General features: G+C 40.0%; 1 long non-coding RNA gene across 1 annotated transcript; it reads right to left on the reverse strand.

Annotated features, from left to right (window-relative positions):
* Positions 1-13,273: 13,273 nt before the first annotated feature.
* LOC128126203 (uncharacterized) lies at positions 13,274-15,655 on the reverse strand. The gene is made up of 2 exons (XR_008223969.1): positions 15,238-15,655; positions 13,274-13,439 (listed from the first exon to the last, which is right to left on the reverse strand). It is a non-coding gene; the product is annotated as an uncharacterized LOC128126203 (long non-coding RNA).
* Between the last annotated feature and the right edge of the window lie 5,044 nt (positions 15,656-20,699).

Raw genomic sequence — 20,699 nt, forward strand, 5'->3', positions numbered from 1 at the left:
ACAAGCTGACGGTCAAGAACCGTTACCCGTTGCCGAGGATCGATGATTTGTTCGTTCAGTTGCAGGGAGCATCTTGGTTCTCCAAGATCGATTTGAGGTCGGGGTATCATCAGGTAAGGGTGCGAGATGAGGATATTCAGAAGACAGCATTCAGGACTCGTTATGGGCATTATGAGTTTGTGGTGATGCCTTTCGGACTCACCAATGCCCCGACAATGTTCATGGATCTCATGAACAGAGTGTGCAGGTCGATGTTGGATCGGTCGGTGATCGTTTTCATCGACGATATTTTGGTGTATTCGAGATCCAGAGAGCAGCATGAGGAGCATTTGAGGGAGATCCTCGGAGTACTGAGATCGGAGAGGCTTTATGCCAAATTCTCCAAGTGTGATTTCTGGTTGCGAGAGGTCCAGTTCCTAGGGCACCTCGTTAACCAGCAGGGGATATTGGTCGACCCGGCCAAAGTGGAGGCAGTGATGAGTTGGGAGGTGCCGAGGTCATCGTCCGAGATCAGGAGTTACTTGGGATTGGTAGGCTATTATCGGAGATTTATCAGGGGTTTCTCCAAGATCGTTGTGCCACTCACCAGGTTAACCCGGAAGGGTGTCGTTTTTTCATGGGGACCAGAGCAGCATACCTCCTTTGAGATGCTTCGCCAGAGGCTATGTGAAGCCCCAGTGTTAGCCCTCCCAGAGGGGATGGAGGACTTTGTGGTGTATTGTGATGCATCGATCTTGGGGTTGGGAGCGGTGCTGATGCAGAGAGGGCATGTGATAGCATACGCATCGAGGCAGCTGAAGCCTCATGAGTCAAGGTATCCCACCCACGATCTAGAGTTGGGGGCAGTGGTGTTTGCCCTCAAGATTTGGCGTCACTATCTGTACGGGGTTCGGTGTACGATATACACGGACCACAAGAGCCTGAAGTATTTGATGGATCAGCCCAACCTAAACATGCGACAGAGGAGGTGGTTGGACGTGGTCAAGGATTATGATTATGAGATCCTGTACCACCCGGGCAAGGCTAATGTTGTAGCCGATGCACTGAGCCGCAGGGCGGAGACCACCCCGTTGCGAAATGTATGTTTGAGATTGACCGTGATAGCTCCGGTGTTGGACACCATTCGTGGGGCTCAGGCTGAGGCTATGCAGCCTGAGATGCAGAAGAAAGAGTGAGTTGTTGGGTTAGTATTGGAGTTCGTTACTAATGGCAGGGGGCTTATGACATTTCAGGGGCGTATCTGGGTACCGTTTGTGGGAGGGACGCGTACCATTTTGATGGAAGAGGCTCATCGGTCGAAGTTCTCGATCCATCCTGGTGCCACTAAGATGTATTTAGATCTGAAGAGGGAGTATTGGTGGCCATGTATGAAGAGGGATGTCGCGTGGTTTGTTGAGAGGTGCTTAACCTGCCGTAGGGTTAAGGCCGAACACCAGAGACCGCATGGTAAGTTGCAGCCGTTGGAGGTTCCCGAATGGAAATGGGAGCAGATATCCATGGATTTTATCACCAAATTGCCGAGAATGGCAAGGGGTGTCGATGCGATTTGGGTGATAGTAGACCGTTTGACAAAGAGCGCTCACTTTCTTGCCATTAGTGAGAGTTCTTCTACGGAAAAGTTAGCAGAGGTATATGTAAGAGAGGTGGTATCGCGACATGGGGTGCCGATCTCGATTGTGTCAGATCGAGATGTGCGTTTCACTTCCAGATTTTGGAAGAAATTCCATGAGGAGTTGGGTACGAGGATGCATTTTAGTACCGCATACCACCCACAGACTAACGGTCAGAGCGAGCGGACGATTCAGACGCTCGAGGACATGCTCCGAGCATGCGTGTTGGATTTTGGCGGGAGTTGGGACACGTATTTGTCCTTAGCAGAGTTCTCCTACAATAACAGCCATCATTCGAGCATTGGTATGCCGCCTTTTAAGTTGTTGTATGGGAGGAGGTGTCGGACTCCCATTTGTTGGGGAGAGGTAGAGCAATGAGTGATGGGTAGCACAGAGATTGTGCTTTAGACGACAGAGCAGATACAGCGGGTCAGGCAGAGATTGTTGACCGCTCAGAGCCGCCAGAAGAGTTATGCGGATAGACGTCGATCCGAGCTTGAGTTCCAGGTCGGTGATTATGTTTTCCTGAAGGTATCTTCTTGGAAAGGAGTGATTCGATTCAGGAAGAGGGGCAAGCTAGGGCCCCAGTATATTGGGTCGTTTAGAGTGATCGCGAGGGTGGGCAGGGTAGCGTATCGCTTGGAGCTACCTACGGAGTTGGAGCGGATTCATAATACCTTCCACGTGTCTCAGTTGAGGAAGTGTATAGCCGGCGAGTTGGCGGTGGTGCCGTTAGAGGACATTCAGGTGGATGCGAACTTGAACTACACGGAGAGACCAGTTGCGATTGTGGATTGGAAGATCAAGGTTCTGAGGAACAAGGAGGTGCCTCTGGTACAGGTTCAGTGGCAACATCAGAGAGGATCCGAGTTGACCTGGGAGCCAGAGCGTGAGATGCGGGAGCAGCATCCGGAGCTATTTCAGGGATGAGACTTCGAGGGCGAAGTCAAATTTAAGTGGGGGAGAATCGTAACATCCAGAATTTCAGGTATTATATTTATTCATTTTTAATTCGAGTTTTGTGAGAGGAGTCGGCGAGTTGGTGCGTAGAATCGCCGCGTAGAGACGTGATTTCTCACCCGGATTAATGACCGGACTCGACGAGTCGTATTGGTGGAATCGGCGAGTCCGCGCTGTTTAATGAAACCCTAATTTCTCAAGTTTAGGGCCTATTTAAAGGGCCTTATGGCCGTCATTTGTGCTCACCAGCCCCCAGAGCGAAACCCTAGTGAGATTGAGCGTTTGGAGTGAGAGAAGGAGCCAAGATTGACCTTGGTGGTGTTGTCTAGCAAGGGAAAGGAAGCTATAGCCAAGAGGAAACAAGAGGGTTAACTTCCTGAAGATCTGAGGTTCAGAACATCACGTTTGAGGTACTGTTTTTGAACCATTTTATGTTGAGGTGATGTTCATGTTGATTTAGGGCTTATTGAGCCCTTTTGTGACTAGATCTAGTGCTCCCATGGTCCCCTAAGCGAGTGAGGTTCTGGATCTGGACCCATGGCGGTCCAGAGTGCCTCTTTGTCCAAGCTTTATATGAGTCTATGGAGGTTTTGGTTTGGGATCATTATGTTTGAGGTTAAAACACCATTTATGAGTCATTAGGTGTGATATGAGCGCCAAGACATAGACTTTACGTGATAAATAAGCTTGGAAAGACTGGAGCTATGAGTTAGTGGAACAGATCTGACCTCAGAAGGTCGTTTGGGGTTGTGCATGGAATGCACTCGTTGAGTCCATTGGCAGACTCGATGAGTTGGAGCGAGTGGTTCCGTGTTTTCGAACCAGGGGTTGAGGAACCGAGTTGGGTGAGTGACTCGGTGAGTCGGAAGGGGATTCAGAGGAATCGGGTCCCCGAAGGGACTCGGCGAGTCCACGCCAGACTTGGTGAGTTGGGTTGACCGTTGACCGTTGACTAGAGTTGACCGATGTTGACTTGATAGAGTTAGTCAACCCTAGTTTGGAAAGTGTTAATTAGGGATGTATTTGTGTTATAGGAGGACTATATCTCGGGTGATCGAGCACTAGTGATTTCAAGGATTTGTGAGTTACCGAGATACGCGAGGTGAGTCTTCTCACTATACTTTACCTTGAGTAGGTAATTAGAGTTATGTGATACAGTGTTGTATGCTATATATGTGTTATGTGTTGCACTGCATTATTCTATGTGATTTATGCTGTGCATGCTACAGAGTTAGAACCGGAAGGTTCACAGAGATAGAGCCTGAGGGTTCATAGAGTTGGGTGCACGGACCCAAAGAGTTATAGCCTCGAGTGGCTAATATGTGTTATATATATATATATATATATATATATATATATATATATATATATATATGTTATTTTGGGGAACTCACTAAGCTTTGTGCTTACAGTGTTTGGTGTTATTTGTTTCAGGTACTAGTGAGGATCGCGGGAAGGCGCCGGCCTGATCACACACACGAGATTTTTATGTTATGAGATCTTGGGATTTTTATATGCTATGGATTTGAGTTTCAAACAATGATGTTTTTATGAATAATAAATGAATTATGTTTTTATAAAATGCGAAAAATTGTTTTAATTTTTACGGTGTTACAACTCAGCGATCTCCTCAGGAGTAGCAGAAGACTCATCGATTTCCTTAAGCTCCTTGTCTAGGACATATTACTTGTCCTCATAGCGAGTGACCATCTTGATTTTCATAATCCAATCATTGAAGTCGGAACCATCAAATATGACTCTCCCACAAAGGTTAATGAGAGAGAAGGAGCCAGTAGGGTTTGAGCCAGAAGCAGTGTTGGAAGACATCTAAAAAGAAAGAAAGATAAAGTTCAAATTAGATAAAGAGTCCTTAATATAACTCCTAAAATGAAATATTAAGGCTAGGAACCAACACAATATTTTACAAATTGGAAGAGGGACGCCGTAATCCAACTTGCAAATTATTTGAAGGTAGGTAAATGACGATTTACCAATTTCCACCATGAAAAACAAAATTGTTATTAAGTTTTAATTGGATTGAAATTCGTAGATGCTTTGAGATTCATTGAACAATTCAATGGCATGTTTAAATCTTGATTATGCCATTAAGGTTTGTGACTGGGATACCGAGGATCACAAACAAGGTGTGAATAACCATGCAAAATGTGCTTGGTAATCTCGACTTTATCATCCAATTAATGTGCCGGTTAACCACACACGTTCCATTGATCTTATGATAAACATCAAGCCACCCTTTTCCACCCTTACTAGTCCAAGTTAATGTTCCGGTTAACCACACACGCTCCATCAACGACCTAGTAAGGTGCAAAGTGCAATTTTTATGGATTAGCATCAATTTCACATTTTCCTAAAGTAACTAAGATTGGGAATTTAATAAATACTTAGTTACTTTATTATCATTATACTTAATGAGAATTATAGTCCTATCCTACCCGTTCAGCTAACAACCCTCCACCAATCAAGGAAGGTGTGGGTGAGAATGGACACCCATTAAACTGCCATTGTATAGATAGTAACCTTATACCCCCTTATAGACCGACTTCGTGAATGAGGCATACTAATGGTAAGACTGAATTGATCTTATATATATATATATATATATATATATATATATATATATATATATATATATATATATATACTTATAATACTATAAAGTATAAGGTTTGAATTTTAAACTTTTAAAATTCTATCATTTGGAATTAAAGTATTCTTAACTGACTTTACAAATTCCAAAACTTGAGGGCAAGTTTTGAAACATGTGAAAAATTTTCATTTCCATAACATATGAGTTTAATGATCTATTAAAAGAGAAATCTTTCATTTTCCATAACTTGAGGACAAGTTATGGAGTCCATTAAAAGCATTTAACCAATTATTTTAGTTAACACAATCATCAAATAATTCATGCATGATTCAATTAAACTTATATGAACAAGATAATTCATATCAAACAATTTTCATGAAATTAGCCTAATCATATAAACTAATACAAAACATGAAACTTTGACAATTATCTTTGAAATTGGATAAGCACAATCATTACCACATCAAAAACAGGTTTATTTGTTCAAAACTAGTTTAGGTTAATGATTCTAGTCGAATTCTGGCTTTAAAACTCGAAATTCTGCATTTCGGAGCACCAACTCGTCGAGTTCATGAACTGACTCAGCGAGTTGGTCAGTTTTTAGGGTGGAATCGACAAGTCTGTTAGTGGAATCGGCGAGTTCATTGTCCAGAAAGCAGAAAATCGATTTTTCCACGCTTTGAGAACAAGTAGCATGAAGTATAATGGAAAACAAGCCTAGGCTCTGATACAACTGAAGGGTTTTGAGCATTCTAACACACCTATGGTGTATATGCAACCCTAGATGCCTTGGATCTATGTTTTCTCTATTATACATGCAAACTTTCAATTTTCCAAGGCATCATCCTAACTAGCATACTATGGAGTATATACACTACAAAAATCTAGTTAGTTGACTTACCTTTGTTGTAGCTTTGAAACCTTAAGCCTTTAAGAGCCTAGCACCCCAAGTGTGATGCCTCAAATGCTTCAGTTATGTTATGTTATGAATTGAGAATATGTGAAATGCATGCTAGATTAGGGCTAAGGATCTAGGAAGGATGCATTATATGCCTATTGTATGTGCTCATAGACCTGCATGCTAATATTGATCAATCAGTGATAGGATGGCATGTTTTGGTTATGCCTGATTGCATGAGTCATATAATCTCATGCCAGTATAGATTCCTGATAAAAGGATAGAATGGTTTGATTGTAGTATGTTGGTTAGATTTTTCCATTGTCTGAATGCTACTTGCTTTGTGCTTTGTGGGGTTCTTAGTAATGTGAGTTAGCTACTAAGTGATATGCTAAGTCACATGTAGCATAGGCTGGATAATCTCAGAGTGATAGACTTGACCCTATTGCACAGCGCTTATATGAGCCCAACCGTTCTAGGGATGAGTCTATTACTTGAAGGATTATTTGATCTCTGCTACATGTGGCTATATTCATAAGGTAGCTAGTTGACATTACTGGGAATCTTTCAGCAGCTAAGGACTGGGTGGGTTCGGGAACCTAGGAAAGCCTAGGATATGCTTCAGTAGGTTAGTAGTGAGCTTTAGTGAGACTTGGGTGCATCAGTTTGAGGATGTGACTTGGAGGATTCGGGAGGATTGCTGACGAAAGTATGGATAGGTGTGGAAGGTAGTATTGGGCCCGTACTACTGAAAGCACAGGATCCATACTCGAATCCGTTAGAGTCTTGTAGAATCTAAGAAGCTTATGAGAGGTGGATTCTTAGGCGAATTCTGATTGTTGGCTTGATTGTATTTATGTTTGGAGATGAGCTCTCAAGAAGATGGTTCAGGTTCGAGTTCCAGCACAATTATAGGTGCTAATCAATCAGCGAGCAGATGTGAAAGTTCCTCTCGTGGGAGATTATGTCACACCCCAAAACCGAGAACGACGGAAACGTTCTGGGGCGGAGGACGTCATGTATAATATCAACAACAATGTAAAGTAGTAAAAAAGCAACAACATCATCCATTGCATTAATAAAATAATTATTATACAATTGTATTCTATCAAATTTTGATAAACACCAAAGCATAAATCAAAATGAAAGATAAGTCTTGAACAAGCTCCATCTTCCTTTCTCCTTGCATCGGTACCTGTCTATGAGGACCTGAGGATACAAGTAATTTTGAAAGCGAGTATCAGCTTTGAAGCTGGTGAGATCATAAGTATTTAGTGTCTTAATTTGTATGTAAGAATTTGTAAGTCTATGTATTGTAAGAATTTGAAAGTGTATATGAATTGTAAGTGTTTGAAAAACCCTAGAATCCCTATGATTCCTTCTAGTATATGAAGGTGTCTTCTACCAAGACCTAACTGTTCTGTGTGTGTGTCTCTTGTAAGAGTAAGTATTTTCCAAAGTATAACTATCATTATCCAAAAATATAGTTTGTACATTTATGTTTAAGTGAGGTTATCACTAAAAATATGTAATGGGAAAATTAACGTAGTACTACAACGTAACTCTAAAAGGACTACTACCGTACTAACTACCTTAAACTGGATTTTAGGCTAAGGCACTATGTGATAAATTGCACCATACTATCGACTGATAACAACGACATACGAATGGTCGTAATAACGGAATGACGTTTGGCACCCGCAAACCTGTAGGTCCGGCTGTAGCTAGCAGCAAGGTGTAGGATTGTCAATCCAGTATAGATCTATACGCAAACTCACGCTCTCCCTCCAAGAGAATTCTGGCTACAACTCGGGCCATGACATTTAAGGCATGCTCCGATATAGTGGATCACAATTGTTAACGTATTAATGTAAGGGTAATGTTTCTCATTCTAGTATAGTTGTATATGTTCTCTTCCTAGCATAGTTGTATATGTTCTCGTCCTAGTATAGTTGTATATGTAATGTACAGTAATGTTCTAGAAAGTATTAACTCATGAAAGAACTGACTCATTGTATGAAATCGCGTTCTAGTAACGGTTCTAGTATCTTCCTAAACTACCCATATGGTAGTTTACTAGCAGTCTAACTGGTACGTATGGTCATGGATGTATACCCTTGCTAACTAAGGGCATGGGATGAACTGGAAAGACCTTTTATGACTATATATGTGCACATGATATATAACTAATATTTAAACGACTTTCGGACGAATACCCAATATCCCACCAGACCACATCTCAAGGCGCGAAAAGGAAATAGGGTGGATAGCCTTCCTAAGTCTTTTAAACATTTCTTATATAACTATACATATAGAGGCATGCAATTTATAATATAAAAGCATAAATAAATTTTGTAAGACATTTGAAACATAAATATTATTTTAAGAAAAGATCAACTTGATGTCGATCTATAAAACAATTTGAAGGCATAAGTATGATAAAACAGTTTTGAGTATAAGGAAACATTTGTTTGAAACACAGTTGTAAATAAGTTTGAAAGGTAATTTACCGAGTAAGATGTACAGTGTAATAAGTAGTTTAAAACATATAAAATGTTTATAAAAATCATTTGAAGGAAACTGTTTGGTAAAAGGGCTAATGAGTAGCCAAATCTTTTGAATGTTGTATATAAATCACATGTGATTGATGTAATAACTAGCGTAATTCTACTTATTAATCGCATGTGATTGATATAATACTAGCATGATTCTACTTGTATTCCCCCCATAAAACATTTAAAAGTAGTTTAAAACATTAGTTAAGGGGTATGAACTCACTTGATTGAAGTGGTTGATTTGAAATAGTCTAGAGAAGAATCGAGCAGAACTTTGACAGGAAGAGTTGAAAGCGGGGGAAAATCTCGGGATTCTCGGGAATCTCGGGAACACAAAAACTTCCTTCGGGACTTGAAGGTGAAAACCGGGGCTTCAGGAGGGCTTCGGGAGCTTAACCGCAGAGTTTCAGCACGAGAGATGGAAGAATGGAGCACCTAAACCCGACACCCCAAGAGTTCTATTTATAGGGGCATTTCTGGTGTGCCACGTCATGGCTAAGGTTGGCCACATCATGGGGAGCAAGCCTTATACCCTTCCGTTGATTGGATGCCCTCAGTCACTTGCCGGGTCGCAGCCAAGCTGTGCCACGTCGTGGGGGCCTGATAGCCTAGGATTTTGGACCCCGAACTTGTAAAATCCGTAACTTTCGCATACGAGCTCCGTTTTCGACGTTCTTTATATGCACGCATAGCTGAAAATGTTATCTACAACTCTCGTTTAGACTTCATTGGCAAATTTTGACTTTATTTTTAATTATTTATTTTTAACGGGCCGGGACACGAAAAGTCCGTTAAAAATCCATAACTTCTTCATCCGGTGTCCGTTTTCGTCAGACTTTTCGCCGTTGCGCTACTAATTTTGAGACCTTAGATTCTCATTTAGGTTGTTTTGGTCAAAAGTATCTCGAGCTCTATTTCGAGTTTTTAGCTGTCTACTGCTATACCCAAATCTTGGAAAAATCATAACTTTCTCATACGAAGTCAGATTTGGACGTTCTTTTTATGTACGCTCACGGTTTGAGGTTATCTATAACTTTCATTCAGATAATTAAGGCTAAAAACTATTGTATTGAAACTTCGCGTTTTTCGTTTAATCGGTGTTGTCGGTTTTGCCGAGAATCTTCGGTTGGTCATAACTTCTTCGTTATAACTCGGATTTTAGGGTTCTTTATATGTACGAAAACCTTGATATGATTCCTACTACTTTATTTAACCCAAATAAGATTTTAGGAAAGTTATATTTTGACCTAAATTTGATTGGTTTTACATTACATTGTCTCGAAATATCGGGTTGTCACAGATTACCCGTGGTATGATGGAGCAGATTCTTATGATCTTGGGTCAGTCGAGGAAGGGATTTTGGAAGTATTGGATAGCTGTCTCGGGGCCTTTTGGGTTGAGACTATAGCAGGGCAGGTAGGGGCTCATCAGGAGCCCAAGGCTTGTGGATCCTTAGGATCCTTCAGGGAGGAGGATCCTCTTGTTAGCTTTAGTCGTTTGGGATTGGAGGAGATTTGTGCGCCGTGTCTTTAGGAGAGTCAACCACGTGATCAAATTTCCGCTGAGATTTCACGAGCCCTTCGCGGGGGATTGCCTGGTATCATTAGTCAGATCACTGAAATCTTGGTTGTCAAATTAGAGGAGCGAGTCACGCTCTCACGTACTGCAAGTGCAGCTGGTGGGGCTGGTAGTAAAGGAAATGTGAGTTTGGAAGCGTGGTTTGGGAAAAGGAAACGAACACCTATCTCAGGACGATTAGAAAGAGGTGGAGGGTCCGACTCGGCTGACTTAGGTGTTGGAAGTCAGGGAGATCTTGAGGTGTGTGGCAAGTGTGAGGGAAGCCATAGGTTTTCTTGTCACAAGTTTAGGTGTTTCAAGTGTGGAGAAATAGGGCATGTGCAAACAGATTGTAAGAAGGATCATATATGTTTTCATTGTCACCATCCAGGTCATTTCAAGTCCCGTTGTCCTGCTTAGGTAGCGGAGAGAGTTCAGGTTCTAGTGTCCATTGTTCTGTAGGAAATCAAGATCAAGCCGCAATATATCGCTGGTATGTAATTTGAACTCCCCTTTCTATAATGATAGTATCGTGTAACTACTCTTGATCAGTAATTGTATCTACTTTGGATTCTCACTGAGTTTTGAGTAAGTGTTTCCTTCTTGTGTTTGGATTATATTTTCAAGAAATCTCATATGCCAATCGCATACCGTGAATTATAAGTAGTTAGTGAAAGGACGTTCCCTTTTGCTGGTTTGGAGTGTTCAGTGTTCTCTCAGCTCGTAGTATAGACCGGTCAGGGGTACTACGTAGAAGGTCTAGAGTTAGCTTCTCCAGGGCTAGTCCCATTGTATCAATGAGGCATAGTGGTTTCATCATCTGTTCTGGTATGATCGGTGGTGGTCTTTGGGAGAACTCCTGGGTTCTAGCACTACCGTCGCTAGGAGAGGAGTTGTAGCATATGGATACTGGTGTAGTCGCATGGGTTGTTTGAACATTGGATGTTCCAAGGAAATTACATTTCTTGAATGGGTTGTGTTTGATTAGAGTTTAGTGGTTCTACAAAGATTCTCCAGCTAGAGTAAAGGTTAAGGTTTCTAGTCGCCCGCATGGGAGGTGGATCGAGGTGCCGGAGTGGACCAGATTTCAAGAGTACTCTTCAAGATTCCAGAGGATGGGCGATCTTAGGATTTTGATGGTAATCGATCATTAGCACTGGTAAGCGCTAGTCGTCGACAATTAGATTTCATAAGGTAAGAAGGATTGGGAATCCTTTAATTCTCACATGTCGTGAAGACTTATTCGAATCTAAGTGGGGGACAATTGATCAGGTATTCAGGATCAGAGATGGATATGGAACTAGGATGGGTTTCGCATCCCTATCAGAAAGGGAGGACGTCGAGTGGCCGTATAGGTTACGGATTGTGGGAGTTAGAAGTTTAGGAAATGTTCCAACATTTGGTCCATGTTTTTCCTTAGCATCAGATAGAAGGCCCCGGGAAATGGGTCATGGATTTCAGACAAGACATGAGTTCAGATTGGGATATTGGATCATGTGTACAAGCTCGGCCTTGGGTGTGTTCAGATTAGTAATCAGCGGTAAGACCATGTTCAGCGGTTGAGTTAGCATGAAAAATATTTTAAGACTGCGGGATAGCCGTAGCGTTCACTAGCAGTCAGTTAGCATGGAAAGTGTTGTAAGACTGTGGGTGTAGCCGTAGCATTCACAAGATGGTCAGATAGTGTTGGAAGTGTTGTAAGACTGCAAATGTAGTCGTAGCGTTCATAAGGTTTCCACATAGTGTCAAAAGTGTTGTAAGAATGCAGGTGTAGCTTTAGCATTCACAAGGTTTCCAGATAGTGTTGGAAGTGTTGTAATTTTGCAGGTGTAGCTATAGAATTCACAAAGTTTTTAGATAGCGTTAGAGTATTGTATGCCTGCGGGGGTTGCCATAGCTTTCATTAGGTTGGTAGATAGTATGGGAGTGATGTTAGATCACGGGAAGAACCGTAGCACCCACCAGTTCTGGTGCAGTAGTGAGGACATGGAAAATCCACGGATTAGGTTACGGAATTACCTAGATGGATTAGACCTCATTAAGCTTGTGAAAGACTGTAGGAACACCACGACAATCATGGGATCAAGGAAGCGAAGGTCCGCATAAGGTCGGTTGCGATATAATGCTATCTTTAGTCATGATGCATTCACTTTTAGCTTTGGGTTTGGCAATGTCATGATTCGACGCATGGTCCCGATCGGTTGGATTTGGAGGTCGTTAGAGCCTCAGTGGCAAGATAACTTGTGGCAACTATTGACAAATGAGAATTGCATTCGGAAGTCATGTGGGGCGACGGTGTGGGAGTCTTTAGGCTCAGCAACCAGAATGGAATCCGGTATTTTAGATGTCTGGCAAACAAATTGAGACCAGGAAGGTCTTGATGGATTTTGGAAAGCATTCGGGAAGTAGCATACGATGTCAGGTGGTTCAGTGTTTTAGGCGGTTCGGTGTTTCAGGCAGATCAACGTTCATGCAGTTCCATTGTTTCGGGCAGTATTGGTGTTTTTGTTGGGTTATGAGCATTCTAACACTCCTAAGGTGTACATGCAACCCTAATAACCTTGGATCTATGTTTTCTCTAAATACATGCAAATAATGATTTCCAAGGTTACTTCCTAACTAGCATAACATAAGAATCTTGAATCATAAAACTACTAGTAGAAAGACATACCTTTTGATTGTGATTGATTGCTTGGAGTTTGAGAGCCTAGCACCAATAATGTGAATGCCTCAAATGGAATCACAAATCACCACAAACTTGGAAAACTTATGAAAGTGTATACTTTGCTTCAAGAAATCGGCCACACCCTTTTACACATACTCGGGTCAATTTCATGCAACATAAGTTTGTTTATATAGTGTGCATGATTAGGGTAAAAACCTAATAATCCATGTCTTTTCCTTTCCAAGGATCCATGGGTCAAAAGCTCCATGGATCATCCATGGACTTCCATATAAGCTTAGCCCATTTCCAAATGAGTGTTAGCCTACACTATATAAATATAATAGTGTCACACCCCCAAACCAGAACGGCGGAAACGTTTGGGGGCAGAGGACGTCATATTCAGTATCATAACAGTTCATAGAAAGGAAAGTACACACCACCATACATATTAAGGTTTCCAAAATGTTTACATAATTGTATTCGTTACATGTTCAAAAGATAAATACATAAACATCTTTCAAAAGAAGTAATTAACGTCAGCACGTTAATCCTCAAAAGTTGATTTCCAAACCTGCTTAGCGGTTCCCTGAGAATACAAGTTATTTCAAAGAAAAAGTGTCAACAATTAAGTTGGTGAGTTCATAAGTAGTGTTTTGAGAAAATGTACGCCATTCGAAAGTTCATGTATGTTTTCCAGAAAACGCGGTATTTTCAAATGAAAAGAGTTATGATTCGTTGGGTTGAAAATGAATGTATTAGATCCAGAAAATCCCATATTTTCCCTAATAGTTGAGATATGATTTGTTGTGCTTTCCAAGAAAAACCCTTATTTTCTTATAAAAGTATGAAATGTATATGAATGTTTGTGTTATAAGTTGTAAATAGTTGCACCAAGAAAATCCCTTATTTTCCTATTAGTTGTTTGTTTTAGATGCAGGAAAAACCCTTATTTTCCTAACATAACTGGCAGTCTCTAAGACCGAAAATCGCAAGCAACCGACGTGCTTAAAAGTTGTGGCATAGTTTTATATAATAAAACTATACGAAGATCGCACTTGTTAGATGAAGAATAGTTTTAATAGCTACTCGTTCATAAAAGCATAAAAGCATAATAATTGTATATCCGATGAGTTTTATAACCATACTAAACATAATATGCCTGTAGCGACATTCTTCAGGCGTCGTAGCGTTATGACAAATTGTCACCCCAAAAGACGGACTGTAGCTAACAGTCAGGGCGCGGGATCATGACTTCCCGTATAGATCTATACACATTTGACACGTTCTCCGAACGGGAGACTCTGGTTATAGACAGGACTTGTAGCGATACCTTTTATAAAAAAGGCAGTGTTTGAAGATGTACACGTCTCATGGATTCTCAACTAAGTCTGTATTAAAGTAATAGTTTTGTATGCAAAGATCATCCTTTCTCACAAAGTTTTGACAATGCATAAAATCATAAGTTTTTTTAAAATGTATTAAAACTGTTTCACAACGAAGGATACTTTGGAATTTCTAAATACTTTGTATAAATCTAGTGCATGCAAAGTATGACAAGAGTTTTTACATAGTAGTAATAAATCACAAGTGATTCATTTGATAAAAACGAGTAAAGTGAAATTTTTGATGTAGAAGACAAGTTTGTAAACAAAACATATATATGTATATGGTTATATATATGTATAAGTTTTAAAAGATGATTTGGTATGTTTCGTAATTGTTGTTCATATTCTTACGTTTTTATTAGAAACTTTGGATGAAATAATCCTTAAGTTTGATACCTAAGACCTTTTTGTACTTATCACTTTTGTAAAAATGGTAATTAAACATATTTAAATGATTGTGTTTTAACTTCCTTAATGTATAAACATTGCTTAAAAATGTTAGAAGGTGTTAATAAATCTATAAACCACTTTTGACAGTTTTACCCTTTACTGTCCCTGTTTTTAGAAAACTCATAGAAAAATAATCGTAAGTCAAAAACTGAATCCGTCACCTCTGAGAGTTTATAAAATGAGTCTACTTTGTTCCCAATTTTTATTATGATTTTTAGTGGTCTCAAACTAGTGTGAAAATGAACATCTTCACAGACTGGTCCGAAATCACTTCTGAAATGACAGACAGTTTTATAAAAATCGCCATAAATTGTAGAAAAATCGTATGAACGCGTGCGAGTAGTCCTTAGAAAGGTATAAACTTGAACTATTTTCATATTGTACAGTTTGGAAATATATTAAGTTTAAGATGGTCAAAACAGTCCATGAACAGGACTCAACTTTTCTGTAGAAAGCTGTCATTTAAATTTAAGTTATGTTTAGTGTTCTAACTTGTATTCCCCCCTTAAAACTTGAAGAAAACATGAAAATGTAGGGGTATGAACTCACCTTATGTGAATACTTGAAGAATGGAAGGTTGAAGATGAACTTTTGGTTGTTGGTTTGATGCTCCAAAACAGCCACTCTTTTGGCTATGTTGCTGTCACGAAAATTTCACAGCAAAAGAGCAAGAAAAAGGGTAGTTTACTCACTGTTTTGAATCAATAATTTTGAGTATCATAACAAGTAACTTCCAGGGGTATTTAGTGGTAAAAATATCAAGCAAAAGGAAGGTGTAGATGGGTGAAATGGTGGCTGAAACACAAAAGGGACAGCAACCCTTTAGTTCATGGTTTTGATGGCTTTGGAAGGAAGTTCTTGTGCTTGAAAATGAGATGAAGGTTGAGAGTAATTCCCTGGAGTATTGGCTGGTCAAATGAGGGTAAAATGAAGAGGAAATTTCGTGGATATGAAGGAGGAAAGAGTGGAAGAGGATAAGGGGACAAAACCTAGACTAGCTTGTGATGGGATGTGAGTTTAAGTGATGTGATCTTGTCTAGCCACTTGCTTGGGTGGTTTCTTAGAGATGGGGTTAGTTAACTAACTAAATACTAGTTATTTAGTTAGTTAGGAGTTCTAGGTAAGGAGAGGGAAGGTCTTAATCTTGAAAATTAGAAGAGGGATTAAGAAGCATTCTTAGTAAAATGTCTTAAGTGATTAAGCACTTATTAGTTAAGTTGACACTTATCTCCACCAATTCTCTTATCTTAATTGATTTAGACATCATAAAACTTACATGAAATCACTTTAAGTCATGACCCATAACTAGTCATTCACTAGATAATAATACATATATACAAATACATACATGTATACTTAGTAGAAAATAACAATGTAGTTTTTGTGTATTTAAACTTTAATGTTTATGTTTTATTCTTTTTATTCAAAAACACTTAAATACATTCTAATTATAACTTATAATAATTCATTTTATATTTTAATTTATTTAAATATAAAATGTATTGACCAATGTATAATTTCGTGACATTTACCCGGTTAACCATATCGTTAAACACGTTTTGTCACTTTGGTTCGTATATTTGTCGAATTTAGATCCTACACAACTATTAAGCACACGTTTTACATAGAACCTAACTTAATTATCAACTAGATAAATGTTGATACAAAAATTAAGTTTGTTGCGTTCAAATGATGTTATATGCTAATTTCACAAACCGGTGATGGTTCGTAGCCATACATCATAACGAAATTTATCAATAGCTACTTGTTTTATATTTCACAGTAACTTATTTAAATAAAAGAGGTTAAATTCCTTCAATCATTCTTGATGAAATACTCATATTGCTTAATAATCAAAACATAGCATCGTACGATCGTTCCTATTTTTACCAATTGTTACATTCTCCCCCCGTTAAAAAAATTTCGCCCCGAAATTCAACTTGTAGACGGGATATCACTAAACAATTGGCGGGTTTTTTTTTGATCCTCGCATTCCTTAGTGAATTTCGGTCCCCGCTTGGCGTTCCAACGAGCCTTCACTATGGGCATGCGACTTTGTTTTGTCCTTTTGACCTTCTGATCCATGATTTCCACCGGTTCTTAGATGAAGTTTAGACTCCCGCTGATTTCAATTTCATCCAGTGGAATAATAAGAGTCTCATCAGACAAGCTCTTTTTCTGATCCTGGGATGCCTTCAATCGTTCACGGGTTTGAACAATCTTCTCTGTAGTTTCTCGTATGATCTGGGGGCTGGTAAGAGTGTTGTTAGGAACTTGCCCGTTAGCTATTTGCGTGTCACCTACCTCATCCCATCGAAGAGGTGATCTACACTTGCTTCTGCAGAGAGCTTTGAATGATGCGACTTTGATGTTAATGTAATAGTTGATGTTGTATAAGGATTCGGTGAATGGTTCTTCCTCTTTGTCTTTCAGTTTGAGGGTGATAAAAAGGACTTCTTTAACGACTATTGAAAACACGAGGCGAATCGCCTGTCCCTTATCCAAAATGATAGATAGTGGTATACTATGCAGTCTTGCAATTTTCTTGTGATATGCTCCTGTCAGCTTTTCTATTTTTGTTTGTATCCTTGGTCGGTAGAAAGTGTGTGGGTTTGGTATATTTGCCTACGATCGCTCAAGTGGTAGCATGTCCATCCACTGTCCTGGGTAACTTGTCATGGAGTTCATGGTATGAATCATAACTGATTCATCTATCATCTCTTTGTGTTTATAAGTCGTATATAATTAAGATTGAAAAGACAGTTGAATCGGTGATTATATTCTAAGCCCACATCCAAACAAGGAAAAGGATTTAAAGAGAAATTACCAACCCTAAGTCCGTAGAATTTTAATTATATAGGCCTCCAATATATACACTTAGTAATCATAGATTCACTAGTATGGGTCCATAGTCTCTACTTGAGTGGGGTGATTAACTTGGGTGAGATGGCATTTACAACAACCCTTTTCCACAACTACTGCACTTAGGTTGATTTTTGAACTCGGGTTGTCGTACGGATGGTATTCCCAGGAGATCTTCTCGGAATATATCGAGAAGGTTACGGGCTTTTTCAACATCCATGATGTCTTTCTCTTCTTGTTTCTTATCCACAACACGGGCTAGGACGGCGTGGTACCTCCTGTGTAGGTACTTTTGAGTCTTGTTGTAAAAGGTGAGTCGGGGGATTGTGTCCGGTTTGTCGCCATAGACAACGAGGGTTCTATTACTCGATGGGTTTAGGCAAATGGCCTTTTCTTAATATATGATATCAGTATGGTGAGGAAAGTAACTAATACGTTGTTAAAATGAAAATGTTGTAAATTTTTATTGTGACCAGTGTTAGGATGATTTGAACGAATTGGTTGATTTAGTGTTAGAGTGCACCCTATGTACACGCCTCTAGTGCTTTTGATTATTCCAATTCTAATATAAATATTTCGTTTAAGTTTTTGAGGTTTTTGGTTGAGAAATTGATTAAATCTATGACTCACAATACTCCTCTCCGCGTTGCTATTATATAGTATCCATGCATATGTGTTATCGGGAATGAACGTACCGGAATCTCAGCGGGGTCTATTACTTCTTTCCCACGCTCTCTTGCTAAAACACTTTCGACGCTCCTGACATCTTTGTTTTTAGTCTTCGGGAACTCCTTTATGAAATGTCCTACTTCTCCACATCTGTAGCAAGTCCGACTCATCCCAACTTTTGTGTTCTGGGCGGTCTGTTGAGCCGGCACCCTACATAAATTTGTGGTATGCCCCTTTTCATTACAGTTCTTGCAGTGCATTTCCCTGCACTTCCCTTTGTGATGAAAGCTACACTTGGTGCATTTTGGCAGGTTTCCAACATATGGTCTTGTCGGTACTGAGGTACTAGGGATGGTGGTGGTATGGAATTTCACTATTTGTTGTCTTTTGGTAGGTCCTTGATTTGGGGCGTCGTTGCAGGAACATACTCGAGGTGTCCCTGGTTGTTATTACGATTGGAACTTTCGGCGCTGTTCCCGCTTTTGTTTGTGTTGTTAGCGCCGAGGTGTGCCATGACTGCTGTCACGACGGCTGTTACCGCAATTTGAAATGTTATAGGGTCTATTTATAAAACTAGTGTTGCACCAGTATGCTGATTACCTTCATGTGTCGGCATGATTCTATTTCGCGAGTGGCCTCCTCTGTTCTCAGTTCTGCGATGACTGTCCAGGTTGTAGCTGTAAGGGTTCTTTTTCCTATAACGACTATCTCCTTTTCTAAGGGGTGTAGGTGATCCGTATTGTTCTCTTGATCTGCTTGTCGGTCTATGGGTGCTATGGCCCGAAGTTCGGTGCAATGAGTTTATGTCGGTTGTGGATCATCGGTTGTCCTCTCCAGTCTATATGTGTGGCTAGGTAGTTAATTGCGGGTTGCTTCCTGAAATGAGAGGTGGAGGTTCTCACACTCCTCTTGATAGGGTAAGGTTTATTGATGGTATCTCCCGAACTTCTTTCTCCATTTGGTCCCTTCTCGGAAATCTTCTTCCTCGTATTTCATCTATTGGTACTCTTCGAAATCTTCTTATGGATCCTTCTTGATCCATTTATTGGCTTCGGTGGCAGGTTAGTAGGGGTCTATGTGGAGATGAAGTCTAGCTGATATGCCTATGCGAGAATAGGGGTAAGAAGCATATGAAGAATCTAAGTGTGTGGTTCTATTGTAACGCAAAATACTCCTATAGTATTTTAAATTTGTATGTTAAAGTTTTCTTTGTATAGTTTGTTGGTAAGTTTTAAATTTGTTGTCCACTGCAGACACTCCTCAGCACACGTTAGTCGACTCTCGAACAAATATAGTTGATCAGGCTATATCCTTCCCAGTTCCGATTACATGTCCCAAGGCGTACCTGCACTGCACAACTTATTTATAATACTTCTAAAATGGTCCGATGTGAAACTGTTATTAGTACGAAATGAATGCATGCTTACTTTACAAAAACTAATTAAATTTAATTTCAAAAGTATGACTCTTCTCAGAGTGTTTTTGCCCAGTTGAGTTTATAGTTGTATACCAAGAATGGTTTTGATATACTTAATTCACTATAAACGATGCTCTGATACCAATCTGTCACACCCCCAAACCGGAAGCTAGGTCGGGCACCCAGATATGCTTGACAGTATGCTTATTCTATGTATTATGCGGTAGTGGTAGGGGTGAAATAGTCCCCGTAGTCGGTTGAGACAAACCGGAGGGTAGGTCGAGCACCAATATATGCTTGGCAGGGTAGGTCGAGCACCCATATATGCTTGACAGGGTAGGTCGGACACCCAGATATGTCTGACAGGGTAGGTCGGGCACCTAGATATGCCTGGCAGTATGTTATTGTACGGTATGTGGTATGATGGGGGAACTCACTAAGGTTTGTGCTTACGGTTTTCAGTTTTGGTTTCAGGTACTTCCTCTTCGAAGGGAAAGGAGCCGGCATGATCGTAGTGCATCACACTACATTTTCCACACATGAGATCTTTGGGATTTATGCTCTTATATTATTATGTCATGACATGTTTTGATTATGGATACATTGGTTCTGATATGATTTGATTCTATGATGTTTTCAGACAAATGGTTTTATATTATTAAATTAAAAATGAAATTTTTGGTCGTAAATTTTAGGATGTTACAATCCTAGTTCTCCCCCACTTAGGGCTCGAACTACCACCCACTAGTTTTGAAACCAAATCATAAATTAAACCGGATTAAGCAGGTACCACCATTCCTAACCCCTGAATGATTAATATATGCAGGATGACCTTCCAGATAGGGATCAACCAGTCCTAAGAGAAGATGAAGACTTCTGAAAATTTTCCAATCATGACCTCTTATCATAAAGGGTTTTACACAAAATCACAAACAACTCTAAATTACGATCTAAGACGTACCCTCCTCCTACAATCCTAACCGACAGTTTAATACCTGCTCTTCTGCAACCCAAGAATACGGACCCTTGAACACATCACAAACATCCATAACACATCATTCCA

This window comes from Lactuca sativa, chromosome 5, assembly GCF_002870075.4.
Source record: "Lactuca sativa cultivar Salinas chromosome 5, Lsat_Salinas_v11, whole genome shotgun sequence".
In the NCBI taxonomy this organism is placed as follows: domain Eukaryota; kingdom Viridiplantae; phylum Streptophyta; class Magnoliopsida; order Asterales; family Asteraceae; genus Lactuca; species Lactuca sativa.